The sequence below is a fragment of the Quercus suber genome, unplaced genomic scaffold (genome assembly GCF_002906115.3).
Source record: "Quercus suber isolate HL8 unplaced genomic scaffold, Cork oak 2.0 scaffold_189, whole genome shotgun sequence".
In the NCBI taxonomy this organism is placed as follows: domain Eukaryota; kingdom Viridiplantae; phylum Streptophyta; class Magnoliopsida; order Fagales; family Fagaceae; genus Quercus; species Quercus suber.
The window spans coordinates 539785-561567 of NW_027069647.1; positions in this window are offsets into that span (position 1 = coordinate 539785).

The following is a 21783-nucleotide window of genomic DNA, read 5'->3' on the forward strand; positions in this document are numbered from 1 at the left end:
CTACATCCACTCCTTCTTCTTCCATAGGCGATGTGTCACTTAGAGACATCATGGCATAGCTGCAGTACATGGATGCTCGCCTTGATACACTTTCTACTAAGTTGTATCAGGTGAACATTCGTGTTGGTCGTATTGCACAACGGCAAGCGGCTATGGGTGGTTTTGCTCCTGAGGTTATTCCTTCACCACCTCATCCAGTGGCTTCTGATTCTAACGCTGAGGATGATGATGATGATGGCAATAATGATGATGCTTCGAATGATGATGATGGAGATGCTAGCTCTATCGATAAGATGTCTACTTGACACTCTTGCCCTTTGTCACTTGTGACAAAAAGGGAAAGTAGTTTTGGGATATGAGAGTAATCATTCTTAGGGGGGGAGTTAGTATAGGACTTTTTTGTTAGGGGGAGTATTGTTGATATGAAGGATGTATTGAGGATGTGATGTATCTTCTCTTTTCTTTCTTTTTAGATACATTGATCTTATACATTGGGTCATGTGACCATTTTTACACATATATTGTACTTATCTTTTTTATATGTGGATGTATGTTTTTCTTTCACCTATCTCTTACATGTGTTGCTTTTCTCTCTTTATACACATACTTCTTATATTTGTATGCAATTTATTATTTCGGTTTCACACTAAGATGTCTTGATGAGTTTTGTTTAAAGTGTTTTAGATATACAGGTTGTCAAAGTCTACTTGCCATAAACTCTCTTTTTGTAAAGTTTTTCAAGAGTTTGTGTTAGGATAGATTTTATTGTAATCAACAAGTGAATATGAGTTGACTGATTTATGACTTCTCTCATATGTTCATTTGTTTGTTGTGGTTTTGTCACGAATTGCCAAAGGGAAAGATTGTTAAGACATATGTGGTTCACTTTTTAAGAACATATGTCATTCTTTTATGTAATTGGCTAGTCCTTTGACAAAACACACTTTACTTGTAATTGGGTAGATCTAGGATGTGTTGAAATACTTCAAGAAACCATGTTTCAAGATCAAATGTTGAAGCCTTCAAGCCTGTCCAAGAAAACAAGCTGAAAGTGCAAGGTTACTAAAGCTCGACAGCTAGCATGTGTCAAGGTTTAGAAAGTTGCTCAAGCCCGTGTTCTCAACACCTACTCGACAGCTTCTATTTATTGAGGTTTACAAAATCAAAATTTCTGATCTAATTTCTTGGGATCCGTGTTTATGTGTTTGGGCTTTCTTTTCTCCTAACCCTAGACATATAAAAGAATTATTTTAAAGGCCGTCAAAATATACACAAGTTGCACAAGCATTGAGCAATGTGTTTGGGTCTTCTTTTCTCCTAACCCTAGGCATATAAAAGGATTTTTTTAAGGGCCGTCAAAATATACACAAGTTGCACAAGCATTGAGCAAAGTCTGTTCAAGCAATTTGTGACCGGAGACAAAGTTTCACCCTAATTCATCTCTTATAAAGAAGTTGCTGTGAATGTGTACCTTTGGGTTTTGTGACCAAGCATCTTCTTAATCTTCATCATGGATGAACTAAAAAACTTTGCAGCCAACAACTCTTTCTAGTTGGTGATTGAAGTCACATACTGGGATCCACGCATTGGTTAGTCACGTACTTAGGAGCCGTGCATCAAAATGGGAAATTGTCACTACAGAACAAGTCCAATTGGGTATTGGGGTAAGGGTTCAACTGTAGGTTGGTAAGGTACTTGGGATTCCTTTACTTGTAACCGCTTGTTATGATAATAGTGAAATTTCGGGAGTGGTGACCTGAAAATCACCCGGTGGGGTTTTTGCCGTCAAGTTTTCCCCATTCATAAACAAATCTCCGTGTTATTTACTTTTCGCTGCATAATTAGTTTATTGGTGATTTGTTTGTACTGCCATGCGTTTGCATGTTAATTTGATTAATTAATAACTTGGCTAATTAATCAATTAATTTAATCACAATGAGTCAATACGTTTTTGGCCTATCAATTCCTATCCTTCCTAACAGCAATCAGCAACTGTCCCCCTATTGTTCCCTTCAAATGACAACCATTTATCCCAATAAATGGCCTACAATCTGTTAAGAATCCCTTTTTACAAGCATCAAGACCAACATACATTCTCTCAAACACATCATTCATAGTTTGTATCTTCACTATGCTACCCACATTCCACTTCCTAATAGCAGCTGCATAGTCCCAAAGTCTCTCATACTGCTTCTCCTCAGCATCATGTATCATCTTGAAGGTCATTCTCTTAGCCTTATAACATTGGTCCAAAGTGCCATCCTTCCTAATAGCCAGCAACTTTCCCCCTGTTGTCCCCTTCAAATGACAACCATCTATCCCAAGTGGCCTATAATTTGCTAAGAATCCCTTTCTGCAAGCATCAAGACAAATATACATTCTCCCAAACATATCATTCGCAATTTGTATCTTCACTATGCTACCCACATTCCACTTCCTAATAGTAGCTGCATAGTCCCAAAGTCTCTCATACTGCTTCTCCTCAACACCATGTATCATCTTGAAGGCCATTCTCTTAGCCTTATAACATTGGTCCAAAATCACATCTACTTCATGGTCCCTAAACACTGCACCCTTCAATGCATTTGTTGTCCAAGTATGATCATCTCTAAAGAATGGCAAATATTTGTTGGCTAGCCACCTTGAAGAAATCTTATTATTCTTATGATCCTTGCCACACGTATGTATGCTCTTAAAACTTTTGATTTAAAAGGCATCTCCCCTTTGTGTTTGGGATGCACGTATCTTCCAACCACATTTTCTTATTACATACAACTGTCACTCTCCACTTATCATTGTGCTTATACTCAAAATCATGTTTTTCTTTAATACACCACTCCTTTAGTGCCTCCTTGAAGACTACATGCGATGCAAATTTTTTATCCTTCACTAGCTGTACATTCTCCATGCCAATGCGCTGGTTAAACTCAGGGAACCTAGGCCTTGAATTCCCTTCATCATTAGATGAACCTTATGCACTCCTTAACTCATCACTATCCCCATGATTTGAGTCTCCTTCACCATTCCAAACTCCCTCAAGCTGCTTGCCCCCAATTGCTCTATTAATTCCATCATCCTCCATACCAAAATCTTCATTTATATCATCATCATATTTAGAACAATAACTCAAATTGTAATCTTCATCATCCTTGTCATCCTCCACATCAATTGGAACATTAACAATTTCAAATTGGCCATCAACCTCAATAGAATCATATTGGGATTGAAGGGCTTGTACATTAGGCATAGAAGGTGAATTTCCATGGAGTGACAGTGGACATTCATCCATGGCTACAATACAAAATTAACAAGAACATTAATGGAATAGCTGGAGAAAAAAATTTAAAAAAAAAAAAAATAAAGAGAATAGTGGGAAAAAAAATATAATAATTTGCACATGCACATATGCATGATTGCTGCTAATTCAATTCACATAATTCAAAATATTACAATAAGCATGATTGCTGCTAATCAATATCATTGTTTACCATTTATAAATGGATTATGCACATGGTCAATGATACTAGTTTCCACGGTGGTGGCTTAGCATGACCCACAAGATGCTAAATTAATACTCAAATTCTATCACATGTTCTTAGTTTTTACAGTACTAATCAAAAAAATAAACTTTGGAAAAAGTAAATGGAGTGGGGAATTGTTCAAAGATGGGGTAATAATCTGCAACAAATACCAACTCAATTTGCTTTATCTTCTTTACTTGCTTTGTTGTGCTCCTTTTTCTTTCTTTCTTTTGTATGGTGGCTTAATCAGTGGACCATATGGCTGGAATCATTACACCAAGACCCTTAAGGTGGGAAAGCTAAACCTCATGGAGTCCAAAGATTTATTAAAATAAATAAATAAAAATAACCAAAAGCCATAACTTTAACACTAAACTAGAGAATCCAGAAAGCCTTGGTTTGTTTTAAGTTAGTAATGAGGTGCTTGATTCCAATTAGGTTAACAGAATCATCAAATTGATAAGCTATTATCACACAGGGGACAAATGTCTAGCACCATTATATTGGAAATATACTAAACATAATTGATTAAAAGGTTATAAATAAGAGGTGTGTCACTGGCCAATTTCCCTATAGGTTTGTATCATGAGAATTTAACAAAACCAACACAATTCTGATGCAAAGAACTCTGATTCAAACAGAGTCAAAAACACAAAATGCAATTAAGCTAGACAAAGCTTTTTGTGTCATAGAAGGAGTTAGACCTGTGAAAAAATATCAAATACTAAGGTCCATCTATTGGAAATTAATTTATAATATATAATCCTATATATAAACCAAAAAAAAAAAAAAATCAGTTTAATACTAAACCAACGTATCATATTTTTCTCATGAAATTTTGTGTATTTGTTGTTTTCTTTCACTAACGTCAACACATGAAATTGTTGTTGATGAGGCCTTTGCAAACAACCTTGTAGAAACGCCAATCCCAAAGATTAAACCAAGCAACCAAACCCCTTTAGCAGTAGCCATATATCTCTCAAGCATTTAATCAAACAGCTCTATGGCATACTCGAATGCAATAGTTGGTGAAAGGCACATGAAGATAATAAAAAACCAAGAATTTCCCAAAGACCCAAACCAAAAATTAAACAAAAACAAGAATTTATACTATAAAAATTCGCACATGGAGATTAAAAAAAAATAAAAGTTCTTAGAAGATTTAAATAGCAATAGTAAGAAAAAAAAAAAAAAAAAAACATACCCAGGTGTCGCCGAAAGCACCGCGGCGGAACCACCAAGACGCTGCCGAGACAAGGGTGGCGAGACAGCAGGGAGAAGCTTTGCACAGTATGTATTCTCTCTCTCTCTCTCTACCGGACTTGGTTCTCTTCTCTTCTTTCCACTGGGTTTTGGATGTTTGGGTTATTTTAGGTTTGTATTTAAAAGTCACATGTGTTATTTCGTTAGTGTTTTAATGTGTGACTAACTAAAGTATTGATTTGGCAGTTGTGAGTAGTTTGAGGAGTAAATTGGCCAATAAAAAAGTTGAGGGGGTCTTTTGGCCAGTGGTTGAAAGTTTAGGGGATGTATGGGCATTTTTCCCGCTTTGTCAACTACTATACACCTACACAAAAATACTTACAAACTTCAATGGGTATTTTGTCTAATCCCATGACCTATCCCATTTTTAAGCGTAAAACAATAATCTAATTGATCAACTATAGTATTGCAACTTACTTAGTAATTAATGATCACCCTATAAACTCAACCTATCAAGAAAAGATGAATTCAACAAATAGCACAATGAATTAATACTAACCAAGCTAAGATTGATTTTATGTAATGAATCAATTATCTCGGTTTAAGTATAAAGCTCCCACATATAATACTATAGATGGAGCTTAGCACTCAATTATAATTAAGTATAAAGCTCCCACATATAATACCATACCAACATGGCAACCTGGAGTTTAGCACTCACATCTGGGAGATCACTCCATAACTAGTAGTATCAGTCTTTCTCCAGTATGGAGTGATCTCCCAGATGTGAGTGCTAAACTCCAAGTTGCCAATAGTGTTGTTTGTATGCTAGCAAGTAAGGTTATAGGATGTGCTTGTGTTCTCATATTGAGCCTCCCTAGGAATCATTCTAGTGAAAGTAGCCCTAATAACTTGTAAATCCTCGTTGTCATGAGTTGTTCAACTACTTTCTCCTGTTTGAAAGTTTGAAAATTTTGATTCTTCTGGTGAAGCCTCAGCCATGGTGACTTCGGGGTTTTCTGCAAAAATCATCCTAAAGTCAAAACTTGAGAACTCGTCTCTTGTAAACCTTGGATAGCTTGAGTAGGATGCCTCCTAATTCATGAAGACTAGCTTTGCATTAGTCAACCCACAAAATCCTTCTTTTACTTCCACCAATCTAATATTTGAGCCTTTAGGAGGATCTCATGATTGCTTTTTTTCTATTATTGGTTTGATTTGAGGTTAGTTAGGTTGTATTATTTAAGGTAGCATTTGGAGGGTCATTCTCATCATCAGTATTAGCAAGGAAAATTGTTTCCCAAAGGTTGTCATTTGTGGGACTCTATAGATTTTGAGCATCCAAATCAATAAAGTCTCTTACCATGAACCTATCAAAACTCGCGGGACCAAGCATAGTCCTCTAACTTTGAAAATGGTTCCTAATATTTTCACCTAGATAAGGTTGATTGTTGTTTTAGAGTGGCTGATTTTTGGGTTGTTAATGACGGTTGGTTTGATGTTGGTTGTTTGATGGTTGAGGAACACCAGGCTATTGGTTGTTAGGGAGGTCTATTGGGCTAGGTTGTGACTTAGCTTCGTATCTGAGTCGAGTTGTTCTTCTACTAGGATGGCTTCTGAAAGCGCTTATGTCATCAGTGTAGATAACTTTGGTGATGTCCAGGGAAAACTCAAAGGGTAGGGAGATCGTGTGCGATGTACTTGATCTTTAAGTAGCTCTTCCACATCCATCAAGTCCATATGAAATTGGCTATGAGAATGTCCAATCAAACCACATTTTTTGCAGAATCAGCCATCATCACACTTTAGAATGAACCTAGCAACTTTAAGGAACCATGGATCAATTCGCACTGGCAATCTTAAGAATTGGATGTTTCGAGGGAAGGTGGGCTACCAATCCATAGAAACATATTCTCTAATTAAATCACCCATAAAATGTGCCAATTCAATGTCATGATACTCCATTGGTTGATTGTGCACTTGAACCCAAGTTGTAAAAAAATTTAGCTAGATTCGATTTAAAGCTAGATTGGGAGTCCACTGCTCCACTACAAACAAAGCACCATCAATGGACCAAGGTCCCTTACAAAGGATATATTCCTAGTCTGTTGGATATTCAAAGTGGATAGTGTAGAAACTTTTTTGTCTGCCTACTATACAAATGCTACCTCTAAGTCTCCAAGCAAAGTTTAGAATGGATTGCATTCTTCTGACAAAGAAACGAATTCTGTCAAGAAGATATCCCACCAAACATTGCCTCCAAAAAGCTCTATTCCTCTCTAGGGAATCTCTGTCTACTTGAATGACAGGTCCCCTACGAAATATGGTATTGGGAAGGATGTCATCATTGTTGAGGTTTTGTGTGTCACCATTTCTTCATCATCTTGCCAAGCTTCAGAGTTGTTGCTATCACTTCATCTGATTTCTCTATTATTCTGACTTGGCTCTATAGAGTAGAGGTGATTGGATTAATGATGGGCAAGGGTGTAGGGTTTTTCCTTTACTAGGTTAAGGTGACTAGAGTAGGGCATAGATTTTTGGGGTGGTATGTGGGGTAAGTTGTTTGTAATCCAGTGTATGCTGTTATTCAGGATGTTCAGAGATGGGTGAAGCTTTGAAATATTTTGTGAGGTGAAAATTGTCTATATGTGGGTGGTGGAATGATTGCTTTTGAAATTTCATTGGTTGTTTCAACAGTGGATCAGTAGAGTTTGCCTAACTAGTGGGATAAGAGTAACAGCTGGGTTAGGGAGCAAGGATCACGATTATGCGTGTGTGGAGAAAGAGACATTGTACCCAGTTTGATTATCTATCAAAATGGATGTTTGAGTTCCCTATACACAGCCGTCTTTGGGTTTCGGGAGTTTAGAGGGTAATAATTAAGAGGGAGATCTCACCTGGAGTAGGTGTGGGTTTAAAGCCGCTTGAAAAGGGGAGAAAAATAGTAGGTAAATAGAATCTATAAAATTGGGTTTTGTCTATAGAGATTATCCAAATCACTCTAAGCCAAAAGCAAAGCACAAAAGGTGATGATGGACACTTGAATACACGAGCTCAAAGAAGCAAAAAAGTTTTTAGGGTTTGTGATAAGAACTACAACTGAAAAAGGGGTTTTAGGGTTTTGGATTGCAATTATTATCAATTGGGTGGATTAAGAATGCATGTTTGTCAATAAGTTTGCAATAAATATACCTTTTATACGCAGATCTATAATATTTTACTAAAAAAAGGTTTTTAGCATTCATTGTGCTCTACTCTAGAAAAAGACTAAATTCAAAACGCAAACTCTTTTGTATTTTTTGACTTCGACAAGAAAATTAAATTAACTTCCAACTCATCATTTAGCATTTAACACTCTTCTTCACTCTTCATTGTATCAAGACATTTATCAAGTGTCACATTAGAGATAAGGACTAATTAAAATTTAAAAGATAAGAACTCTTCATTTTCTTGGGTTCATTATTTCAAAACTTTCCTCTCTCTACAAAGCACAAAAATTTTCGTGTTTCCATTCACCATTTACCTCTTGCACTTCTGCTACTTTTTATATACCTACCCATAGCCTTTCACCTTCACGGCGAATCTCAAGGTATTTTTTACCTTTTATTTTGTTCTCTCCTTCTTATTCTTAGTTATGTTGTCTACTTGAATATCAAATAAGTATTTCAATATTTGCTACAACAAGTTGGACCAAACTGTTTGCGTTGCCTTCAAATCACAGGTGTTTTATTATTTTCTCATACACAAAAGCATGAAAATGGTAGGTTCATCATAATCATAAAGAAGATCATAAGTTAAGATATTGACAAAAAATTGAAATGTTGCTTTCATAGATTCTGATATCATTTGTCCCTTTTGAAAATCTAAACTATCTATAGGATTCTAGCCACAAAAACTCAACGTATAATCTATGATCAAAAATAAGTTAGGTATCCCATATGGTAGAAACTAGAGAGGACTGAGTAAACTTTTTGTTAGATGCACACCAAATTTTCTTTTAAAGCCTTTTGTAGTATTTTATGGCTTGGCTTAAAGCAGAATTTGATTAGCCAAATCAATTGTATGTTCATTCAATCAAATCCATGAGCAACAAGGGTATGTCATATGTGATATTTTTACTGTAAATGTTATTTCACTCGGTTTTTTTATTATGTATGTACTACTTTTCTTAATTTTTAGTTCTTGATTTATATATATATATATATATATTTTTTTTTTTTTAATATTGTGTCTAATAATGTTCTTATTTTACTTATTAAAGCAAATTTATGTTTAAAGTTAGGAAATTATGTAGGTTGTGCACGGCTACATGGCACACTTGTCGCACGTGCCCTTGCTGCGACCAGGGATGTAAGTGCATGGATTTGGACCAACCCCGGCCCGTTGAACAGACTTACGCAAAAGACTTTCTTTCTTCAGCCATTGATCTCCTTCCAATTGTCTCATTGCACCGACTTCTGAAGAAGCAAATAAAATGATACTAAGATTCTCTTGCTTGACTGAGCCATGGTTTGAAGGTTCAAGGTTGAACTGAGTTGGAAAGGATCAAATTCAGTTAAACGTCTCCTTTTGTAGGTTTACTTCTAAATTTCTATGGGTGGAATCCCTTGGCATACGATTAGCCAACAAAGAAAAAATGAAAATGACTAGCTCGCCATCCGTAGTTTTGAGGCCAATTTTGTAACTAAAACGATGAATATACAAGAAATCCAAACATGTAGAAATTTAGCTATTGTTTATATAAAACATAATTCTAATTAACATATATAAAATGCGAGACATAGCTATGATATTATAATAATATATATGGAAAATATAAAGAAGGCAAAGAGAGAAAAAAAGAATGAGTCAAAACACAATAAATTAATGTGATACATACGGCTTAAACTTTTTTTTTTTCTTTTGGTTTTTTAATTAGAATGAACCCATGAAATCATTGACAAACAATAAATAAACCAATGTTACAATATATACTTGAACTATGTATAGAACTAGAATTACTTCGCTTGTACTTTAAGTAGAATTAGATTCAATGACCTGGACTAGAGTTATATAACAAACTTTGGTCTTGATTGGGATTGAGCCTTGATACAATCATAATTCATAAATGAATTTTGGAATTTAGGTTGAGTAGAAATTTATTAACATTTATTTTTATGTCCTATCTTTTATATGTATTTTGTTAATATTAAATATATACTAGTTTGAATTTTCACTATTTATTTAGTTTTTAATACTAGCATCTTTTTTTTTTTTTAATGGTGAAATTTGTTTTTATTCTCTAAGCCCAGAAAGATGAAATCCTAATTCCAACCTTGCAAAAATTATAGATAGTATCTCCTGAACTCACTCCACAAAATGAAGGTCTCATGCCTATGGGGTCCATACACTTGTGAGATGTCCACTTCAATCACAACTTAAATAATTAAAAAATTTGTGAAAAAAGTTGTGTTTCAATATTATCATTTATGGTCATTTTGCAAGAAAAATAGAAATAGGATTACATAAAGACAAAAATCTGCTTGGAAGGAATGATGCTTCAAATTGATATGAAGCATCAAAGCTCTACAAAAGTTAAAAGAATCAAGAACAGAAAAGAAATTCTTGTTATTATAAATAATAAAAAAAAGGTAAAAAGTCCAAGAAATTTAACGCATGTTAATCTCTTAATTATGAATGAGTAACCTATATTAAGACTTCATTTATTTCAGCATAAAATATTTTGTTTGAACATTTTTAGAGAATATAAACAACTTAAAATATTTTTTTAGTATTTAGTTGCATTCTTAGAAATGCTTTAAAAATATTTTCTAGCTTTTGAGTTAATAAATAAAAGTGCTAATTTTCTTATCAATCATACTACATGTAATAAGTTGTCAATAATACAACAAACCAACATCAAATTCCAAATAACCTTTAAAAAAATCAAACAAATATCACCTATTTCATATAAAATTATAAAATCCAACAAATACTTCACATTCACACTCATTGTCTATGCATTTCTAGCCTATTTGAAATAAAATTCTACCAAATATTTCAAAGAACTGTAAAAGTAGAGAAAGGCAGATGGGTTGGCGGATCAATGGTCGAGAGCATCACCACGATGGTTAGAGACACTCGACCACATTGTGTGGGTGGCTCGACCACAATGCGATTGAGGTGGGTGCATGGGCAGGCGAAGGGTGAGGAATCTGAGACTGTTTTGGGAAATGGTTTACGTCCAACCTTAAGGGTAAAACATTTTACTTTTTTCACAAGGGGATTTTCCTGATCAACCAAAAATATTTTCTAGTTTTACCAAGATATTACGTTGTTGCACACTCAAAAACGACGAAAACATTTTCATGAAGATGTTATGAGTCGTGCCAAATGTGGCCTTAAAATTAGTGATATGAAAGAAAGCAAATCAACTAATAAAATTGTGTTGTGGGTCGTAAGTTTGAAAATAACAGAGAAGCCAATACAAGCCATCTTTTCAATGTGCTGTAACGAAAATTGTCAAACTTGGAAGTTGTTTAAATAAATAAAATCTCTCTCTCTCTCTCTCTCTCTCTCTCTCTCTTTCAAGTAATAGATGCATAAAATATTGGAAACAGCTTAATTATATATGAGCCTGGATTTTTCATATGGGAAAAAGTAGGCAAATCCCTATCCCTCATTTGTTCAGAAAAGGAAGGAAAACAAAAACTTCATTATACATAAAAATAAATGAATCAATAGATTTCAAAATATTATGAGGTTTATATTGTTTACGTGGCTTCACAACCAAACTTACTTGATATGGTTGTTTCCAAGCAAGAAAAAAAATTACATAAATAAAGCAGAAGGCCACAAGAACTTTAAGTTCACCATGGTTATCTCCTATATATTTTGCTGAATATTAAATGTGAATTGTTAGGTCACAATCTGAATGACCCCTTGTGATTAACCCTAATTAATTAATTAATTAGTCAAGTTATTAATTAATCAATTTAACAAGCAAATACGTGGAAGCACAAACAAATCACTAAATACTAATTATGCAGCGGAAAAATAAATGACACGGTGATTTGTTTACGAATGGGGAAAATCCTAACGGCAAAAACCCCACCGGGTGATTTTCAGGTCACCACTCCCGAAACTCCACTATTATCAAATCAAGCGGTTACAAGAAAGGAATTCCAAGTACCTTACCAACCTACAGTTGAACCCTTACCCCAATACCCAATTGGACTTGATCTGTAGTGACAGTCTCCACCTTTGATGCACGGCTCCCAAGTGCGTGACTAACCAATGCGCGGATCCAAGTACGCGACTTCAGAACACCAACTTGAGGAAGAAAGGTTGGCTGCAAAGTTCTTCAGTTCATCCACGTGATGAATAGCAGGAAGATGCTTGGCCACAAAACCCTATGGTGCAAATACACAGCAACTTCTTTATGGAAGATGAACTAGGTCAAGAACCTTGTCTGTTGAGCACAATTTGCATAAACAGATATTGCTCAATGATAATACAACTTGTGTCTACCAAAACGGCTCTTAAAATAATCTTTTTATATGTTTAGGGTTAGAAGAAAAGAAAGCCCAAAAACATATTCACGGATCCCAAGAAAATCATATTGGAATTCTGATTTTTTAATTCTCGACAGATAACAGGTGTCGAGATAGCTATCGAGAGGTGTCGAGATTTAAAAATCCTGCATTTCAACTTGCTTTTTCTTGGACAGACTTGATGACTTCAACACTTGAGCTTGAAACATTGTTTCTTGAAGCATTAAAAACACCTAGAACTACCCAATTATAAGTAGAGTGCGTTTTGTCAAAGGATTAGCCAATATACATAACTAAGTGACATATGTTCTTAAACAAGTTAAAACATATATGTCCTAACAATCTCCCCCTTTGGCAATCCGTGACAAAACTACAACAAACAAATGAGCATATGAGAGAAGTCATAAATCACTCAACTCATATTCACTTGTTGAATACAATAAAATCTATCCTAACACAAACTCTTGAAACACTTTGCAAAAAGAGAGCTTATGATAAATAGACTTTGACAACCTGTATTTCTGAAACACTTTAAACAAAACTCATCAAGGTATCTTAGTGTGAAACGGAAATAATAGACTGCATACAAATATAAAGAACATGTGTATAAAGATAGAAAAGAAACAACACATGAAGAGAGAGGTGAAAGAAACATACATCAACATATATAAGATATGAGATAAGTACAATGTATGTAAAAATGGTCAAAAGACCTCATATACAAGACCAATGTATCTAAAAGATAAGAAAAAAAATACATATAGCCTCACTACATCCCTCAAGTATAACAACACTCCCCCTATCAAAAATGTCCTATACTAACTCTCCCCCTAAGATAACTACTCTCATAGCCCAAAACTACTCCCCCTTTTTGTCACGAGTGACAAAGGGTAGAGTGTCATGTAGACATCTCATCAGCAGAGCTAGCATCCCCATCATCATCATCATCCTCATCATCCTCATCATCCTCAGAATCTGACGCTGCTGGAGTGGATGGTGAAGGAGTAGCCTCTGGAGCAAATCCACCCATGATCGCCTGCCGTCGTGCAATACGACCCACACGAACATTCACCTGATACAACTCAGCAGAGAGTGTATCAAGGCGAGTGTCCATGCGCTGCAGCTGCGCCATGATATCACCAAGGGATACATCGCTCGAAGAAGAAGAAGGAGCAGATGTAGATGGAGCGGATCTGGAAGGCGCCGAACGGGAGGGAGGAGTGGCACCTGGCTGTCTCGACCTGAACTGCGCCTCACTACGTTTTACGGTAGCGGCGTCTATGGCAGATATGTGTGTGAAGTGGTCGGACACAGGAAAGGTAACAGAAAAATGGCGTAGAATCCGCGTGATAGCAGAAGGAAAGATGAGCTTATCACGGGACGCCGAGTCAAGATAGACCTCTATGATAGAGCGGATGAAGTGAGAAGGGAAGTCTATAGTAAAGTGCTCAAGAAGAGAAAGCAAAAATCGAGCACGAGGCTCTGTGATAGAGTTATAGTGAGACAAAGGATGGAGAACAAAAGTCATCACCATGTTAATGAATCTAGGACCTTTAGCAAAAGGCCTACATGATGTGAACTGATGCTCACCCCAATCAGCAGGGCGCTCACAAAAAGCAGATATGAGCTCATCTTTGGACACAGTCCTCAGACGCTCACAAGAGGGGTAATCTGGAAACTCTATCCTAGGTACTCTAAGCACATCCGCAACAAGTTGCGGTGTGACAGGAATGCGCATACCTCGAACGCGAGTGATAAAATGAGGTACTGAAAGATCAATCCCGTGCATGTTGGAGTAGAACTCCTGTATCAGCACGAGAGGACAAGTGACCGGGATGTCACACAGTGACCCCCATCCCCTACTGTTAATGACAGAGGGAAGGTCAGTATCGGCGAAGTCCGCCAGAATAACGTGGCGTTCCGAATGAACACCTCGTTTAGAAAAGTTCTCCGAAAATGCCTTATGAGCATCTCCATCACGGAACCGAATGTTAAAAGGAGTAGTATCTGAAGAAGTAGAAGCTCCAGAACGCAGAGGGTTCCGAGCAGGAGTAGATTTACGTTTGGGTGCCATAGACACGACTAACGTAAAAGAATGAGAAAAGATAGAAAGGGGGGAAACAATCAGAAAAGTCCCAAACACAGTTCAAATATATTAAATATGTTGAACAGCAAGAACGTATGCATGGGAATGCATGGGCATGTGTCATGTAAAGAGAAAAACATCATGGGCTCAGCCCAATCCAATCCTAGCAGCACACAAACATAAGGCACACATCTAAATGCATGTAAATATCATTATAATGCAAATGAAATGCAATGTATGATATTTTGAAATCATTTAAGTACAAACCCAACCCAAAATTTCAATAAGAACTCAACAATTTTGAAAAACCCCAATTTTTAAGAAAAATCCCAAAAACTAGGTTTTCAAATCATGAAATGCATGAAAAAGGAAGAGAATAGAGATCTTACCAAGTGATTTGAGCAAGAAATGATCAAGATCCAAGTGGGTTGAAGGATTTGAGTGAAAGGAGAGTGAAAGGGAGATGAACAGGTGCGGAGAGATCGAGAGAGATCGAGTGAAATGAGTTCAGAATCGCGATCTGGACTTAAATAGAACCTCCATTAAATCTCGACAGCAAAGGTGTCGAGAGGTATCGAGAAGCTGTCGAGGTAGGTATCGAGGAATTGTGCCTTCGACAGATGAAGGTATCGAGAGGTATCGAGGATCAAGGCCAAATGCAGAATCAAGAAGCTCGATCGATCGACAAGGTATCGAGAAGCTGTCGAGAGGACAGAAGAAATCTCGATCGATCCACAAGGTATCGAGACAGGTGTCGAGAAAGAAGACTCAAAACATCACAAGTGAATCTCGATCGATCCAACAGGTGTCGAGAATCTATCGAGGGGACAGAGATTTTCTCGATCGATCCATCAGGTGTCGAGAATCTATCGAGATTGCGATAAGAAACAACAAGAGAAGCTCGACAGATGACCAGGTATCGAGGAGGTGTCGAGGTAGGTGTCGAGACTTCATAAAAATGCAGTTTTTCGAGAAGGGAAAAACACAGACATGAATGCAATCTAACACACATCTCAACCAAGGATCCACTTAAGTGATAAACCTCTCTAAACATCTCTCAACAAGAAAATATGCACAAGGATCATGCAAAACACACACACACACTAAACAAGTCTAACCAATTTTATGTTTCAAAAACAAGTTTTGACAGTTTAGTGAGCATACATTAGCACATGTAAAACCTTTGTGATGGCCAAATCACATTGTACCTGCACATGTATCAAAAGTAGCAAAGAATATTGCGTGTTGTGTGTGAAAAACATCGCAAGATTGCATATGTGTATAGATGTTATGACGATCTGAGATATGAGAAAGTAACTTTCAACTCACACACAATCATAACTGTTTGATGGGGACTATCACCTTCGAGGTACATCCTATAACTCCCACATCTCCTAGAATACACGCTTGCAACCATATATAAAGCATTTTTAATCTTTTTGCTTTTTATTTTTCTTTGCATGTTTTCTTTTATTTTAGCATATCATACATGGGTATATAAAAGAGAGAAAAGAAATACCCAAGATGTTAAGCATTTGACATCGCACTTTTGCTATGCCGAAGCATACGAATGTCTTTGACACTGCACTTTTGCTATGCCGAAGCATACAGGTGTCATATTATGATTGGCGGGCACCAGTGGTGAGATGGTTATTTATGCCTTTCTCTTAGGATTTTCTAGTCCTACCCGTCAAAAAGAGTGATATGAGTGTTAAGTTTTAAGAGATAACCTAATCTTACTCATCACAAACAAGAGCCACAAAGCTCACTTGCTTAGTTGTGCATAGAGATGCTCATCTAAGCTACAAGAGATACAAAGTTTAGAAAACTTTGTTTCATTGGCCATCCAAGGTACACAAGTACCAAAGTACACAAAACACACACTGTTTTTGTATTTTTCTGATTTTTCAATTTTTTTTTTTTTTTAAAAAAAAAAATAAACAAAACTGAAAGTAAACACACAAAACATGTTAAACAAAATAATGCAAAAACTAGACTGACTCAGCAGAAAAACAAAACACACAAGCAATGCAAAACACAGAAAAACAAAAAGGAAAAAGAAAGTGATGAAATCACTTAAAGTCCTTTTTCTTCCACACCTTGGAAGAGCCTTTCCTTTGATTGAATCCTTGAACCGGCGGTGAGGGGGAAGAATTTAACCCGTTCAAGTTCGAAAGGAACATGAGGGCTTTCAGAAGATCTCCAAGAGGAGCAAGAGAGGATTGAAGCTGATTATGGTTTCCAGATGCTATCACGCCATTGCTCTGTTGAGTGGCTAACCACTTATAGCAATTTGGTCTAGTATGACCGGCAGCTCCACAATGATGACAGAGATGCTGCTTCTTTTGTTTAGGCTTTTGAGAGTTAGCCTTCTTAGCCCTAGGGTTTTTATCATCTTTCTTATCTTGCTTAGGGGGTGCTCCTAAGATAGATTTACCCTTGTCTAAGTTCTCACTAGCTAATTCAGTTTTGACATCAGTATTCTCAATTTCAGTATTATTAGCAGGAGGAACAAAAACAGTATTGCTAGTAGAAGCAGTATTTGAGAAAGAAATACCATACCCCAAACCAGTTCGATCCGAAGCAGATTTCTGATTGCTAAGCATCTCATCAAGCTTTGCACTTGAAGTCCTCTCTAGTTGAGCTCTGACTTGAAACAGCTCTGCTTCAAGCTTCTTGGTCTTCTCAGCCAAAAAGGTGTTTTCAAATCTCAGTGCTCCAATAGTTTGATTCGCCTCATCAAACTTTGTGGACAACTCTTCACGATCAAGTTCCACATCACTGAGCTTCTTGGTGGCCAGCCTGTATAATTTCTCATGCTTTTCAGAGAGCTTATAAAGCTTCTCATAGGCTGAATGGATATCATCTTGATCATCCATTTTCTCAAATTTTGATTCCACCAGTTCTTCTTCTTCATCCACTTCTTCAACGATCCCTTCAGTAGGATTGACTGTGGCGGTGAAGGCATTTAAGATTCCGTCATCCTCATTGTCGGAATCATCTTCAGGCTCAGTGTCACTTAGAGTTGCAGCAAGTGCCTTGCTTTTCCCAATGCTCTTGAGATATGTAGGACACTCATTTTTCATGTGTCCGAACCCATGACATCCAAAGCATTTTGGTCCTGCAGGAACAGTGTACTGACTTCCATCCTTAGCATCCTTCTTCCCTTTGTCTTGGCTTTTAGACTGTGAAGAACTGAACTGCCTTCGGTCCTTGTCGAAGCTCCTTCCATTGGCATTCTTCATAAACTTCTTGAACTGCCGAGTGATGTAGGACTTCATCTTAGAATCTTCATCATCGGAAGACTCATCTGTATCACTGTTCTTTGCCTTCAAGGCCATGCTTTTACCTTTACTTGACTTGCCAATCCTAGATAATCCTATCTCATAGGTTTGCAAGTTTCCTACCAGCTCAGTCAAAGGAATCTTGTCAATGTCCTTTGATTCTTCTATCGCCGTAATCTTGGCATGGAATCTCTCAGGTAGAGATCTGAGCACCTTCCTTACAATCTTGGGTTCTGGGATGGTTTCCCCAAGATTGAAGGCTGAGTTCACTATGTCCTTGAGCTTGGCATAGAACTCATCAAATGACTCATCCTCCTCCATCTTAATTTCTTCAAAGCTTGTAGTGAGCCTCTGAAGCTTTGAGTCTTTGACAGCCTTTGTGCCTTCATAGGTAGTCTGGAGGATGATCCAAGCCTCCTTAGCAGTTTCAGTTGAGGATATCTTTTTGAACTCCTCATTTGTGACTGCGCTAAATAGGGCATTTAACGCTCTGCTGTTGAAGTTAGCCGCCTTGATCTTAGTATCATCCCAATCGGCCGGATCTTCTGTTGGCTTAGTCCAGCCAATCTCTACAGCTTGCCACACCTTTTCATCTAAAGACTGCAAGAAAGCTCTCATGCGTACTTTCCAGTATGCATAGTTAGTGCCATCAAATAAAGGAGGTATAATTAAAGATTGTCCTCTATCCATGACAAACAGGGGTCAATGGATCAAACACAGCAAAGATTAAAACCTAATCAGAGTGTGCCTGCTCTGATACCACTTGATAGGTCACAATCTGAATGACCCCTTGTGATTAACCCTAATTAATTAATTTAGCCAAGTAATTAATTAATCAATTAATCATGCAATTTTATGGAAGCACAAACAAATCACCAATCAACTAAATATGCAGCGGAAAATAAATAACACGGTGATTTGTTTACGAATGGGGAAAACCCTAATGGCAAAAACCCCACCGGGTGATTTTCAGGTCACCACTCCCGAAACTCCACTATTATCAAATCAAGCGGTTACAAGTAAAGGAATCCCAAGTACCTTACCAACCTACAGTTGAACCCTTACCCCAATACCCAATTGGACTTGATCTGTAGTGACAGTCTCCACCTTTGATGCACGGCTCCCAAGTACGTGACTAACCAATGCGCGGATCCAAGTACGCGACTTCAGAACACCAACTGAGGAAGAATGGTTGGCTGCAAAGTTCTTCAGATCATCCTTTATGATGAATAGCAGGAAGATGCTTGGTTACAAAACCCTATGGTGCAAATACACAGCAACTTCTTGATGGAAGATGAACTAGGTCAAGAACTTCGTCTGTTGATCACAATTTGCTTAAACAGAGATTGCTCAATGATAATGCAACTTGTGTCACCCAAAACGGCTCTTAAAATAATCCTTTTATATGTTTAGGGTTAGAAGAAAAGAAGGCCCAAAAACATATTCACGGATCCCAAGAAAATCAGATTGGAAATCTGACTTTTTAAATCTCGACAGATAGCAGGTGTCGAGGTAGCTGTCGAGAGGTGTCGAGCTTTAAAAATTTTGCACTTCAACTTGCTTTCTCTTGGACAGACTTGATGACTTCAACACTTGACCTTGAAACATTATTTCTTGAAGTATTAAAAACACCTAGAACTACCCAATTACAAGCAGAGTGCGTTTTGTCAAAGGATTAGCCAATTTACATAACTAAGTGACATATGTTCTTAAACAAGTTAAAACATATATGTCCTAACACATGGTAATGAAGCCTTAGCCTTTAGTCGAATTTGTCAAAAGCCATGTAACTTAATTAGCACTTCTTTACACATATTGTAACTATCTAAAATAAATAAATAAATAAATAAACTATTCTTTAGCCAACGAAAATTGCTATTTTGTATCTTGATGGTGAAAACCGTGATTTTAACTTAAATTAAGAGCATATTATGATGTCGATTTCAGGCTAGATTAGTTTTGGAAATTTCAAAATAAAACTTTATAAATAAATATATATATATATATATATGTATGTATATATATATATATATGACCATTTTTGCCATGTAAATTTGTTTGTTCAAAAAATGGGATTTTTATGCTTATGAAATATGATGTCTACAACATACATATGGGCATATTTATGACTTAAATTACATCTTTTACTATATTCCAATTAGGTTGAAAGAACAACTATATGTGTCTTAAATTATCTCTTTTACTATATTCCAATTATAGTACGCAATACATATGATAACAAAAAAATTTATGATACTATAAATAAATAATAAAAACTAATTTAGCATTTAATATATTTAGTATTTTTTCTTTCCAATTTTTAACTATATCGTCAAGAAAGATATATAACTAATGAATGAAGAGATGATGTTTAATATATTTCTTCAGTCACTTAACCAAATATATTACAAAATTATTTATTGTCTCATTTTCTTATAATTTTGAAATTATTTTGTTTTATTCATTTAAATTTGATATACATATAGAGTATATTATTTAATAATATGATCTATTCATTCAAATTGCAAGGAAAAAAATTCAAGATCTTTATGAAATGATTTTTAATAAAAAAAATTAAATATGGTTCTAAAAATTTAGATTTTATAACTTTATTAGATTTGTAAAAAGACAAACTTTATTATAGTTTATAATGATATGTCTTAACAAACTAAATTATCATTATTGTCAATAAAATATTAAAGTTCAAACAAGTTGAAATATTTTTATACATATATAAAAGGAGAAATGTTTTATATGTTTTCTATATAAAAAAAGGTTTATCTTTTAGAATAATTTTATCTTGTAAAGGAAATTGGGTTTTTTTTTTAATCTCTCTCTCTCGTGTAGTTTCTTACAAAATATGCAATATAGTAATAAATAATATTAGTCACATAGGTTCAAATCTGAAGTAGAACAAATTCTCAAAAAAAAATATATATATATATATATATATAAAATCAGAAGTAGAGCATGTGGCAAGCTTGTGTGGAAAGTGTTCCCCTTAGATCAACCACAAGCTGGGGCACGCAAGCACATTCTAAACACATGCACACCTACATAAAGATCTAAACAAACACGAGCCCACATGCATTTAGTCAAGTCGATGTCATATTGTTATCAACACCAACCAATTTCTATCCTTTCTGTTAAAAAACAAAACAAAACAATAATTATTAGATACAAAATGTTAATGTCTACAATATTATCACAATAAATCTTAAGTGATAGATTGTTATTAGTTGTAAATTCTAGATAAAAGGGTAATTTCAATAATAGGCTTAAATTACAACCAATAACAACTTCTAAAATTTATTGTGAATATAGTATTTCTCTTATTAGATCGTTAAGCATTAAGCATATTAGAAGCTTGTTAGCGGCATCATCATCAACTTTTGCGGTTAGAGCAATTAGCAAAAATACCTCCTCCCTATCCAATTTTGGTAAAATATATATATGGACATGGCTTATATTCAATGGAAATTTCCACTGGACACATCTGGATTCGGACACGTGTCCACCATCTAACGTGTCCAGTGAAAACTTCCACTAGACACAAGACACACCCTATATATATATATATATATATAAATTTACAAAACCAAACCAAAGTTTTAACACTAGACACAAGACACACCCTATATATATATATATATATATAAATTTACAAAACCAAACCAAAGTTTTAAATAAAATTAACTTAAACTTGTGCCTCTGAACAACTATAGTCTATTGTTATTATAAAATTTATTCCAAGTATTCTATAAAGTATTCTTACAATATGTATGCTCAACACATCTATTGGATTTAACATCTAACGGTTTCCACACTATTTCACGTTAAGAATAAAATGTGGATATTTGATGGGTATATGAACATTTCACATCCGAGAGTTGCGGAACAATAGTTAGCCTTCTTTTAGCTTTTTACCATGCTTACTCAAATTACAGACGTATTTTGTGTGAGTGTGTGTGTGTGTGTGTTTTTTTATAAATAAATTATAGACCAAATTTGCTTATATTCGACAGTTACAAGGAATAGAATGAAATTTAAATCCTAAATTTGTCAATCGAAAATACTAAAATGTGCCAACCATGGCTCTTGACAATTGTGGGCCAATTTAATTGCTCCAAAATGAGCTCTTCCTACTTTATGACTCC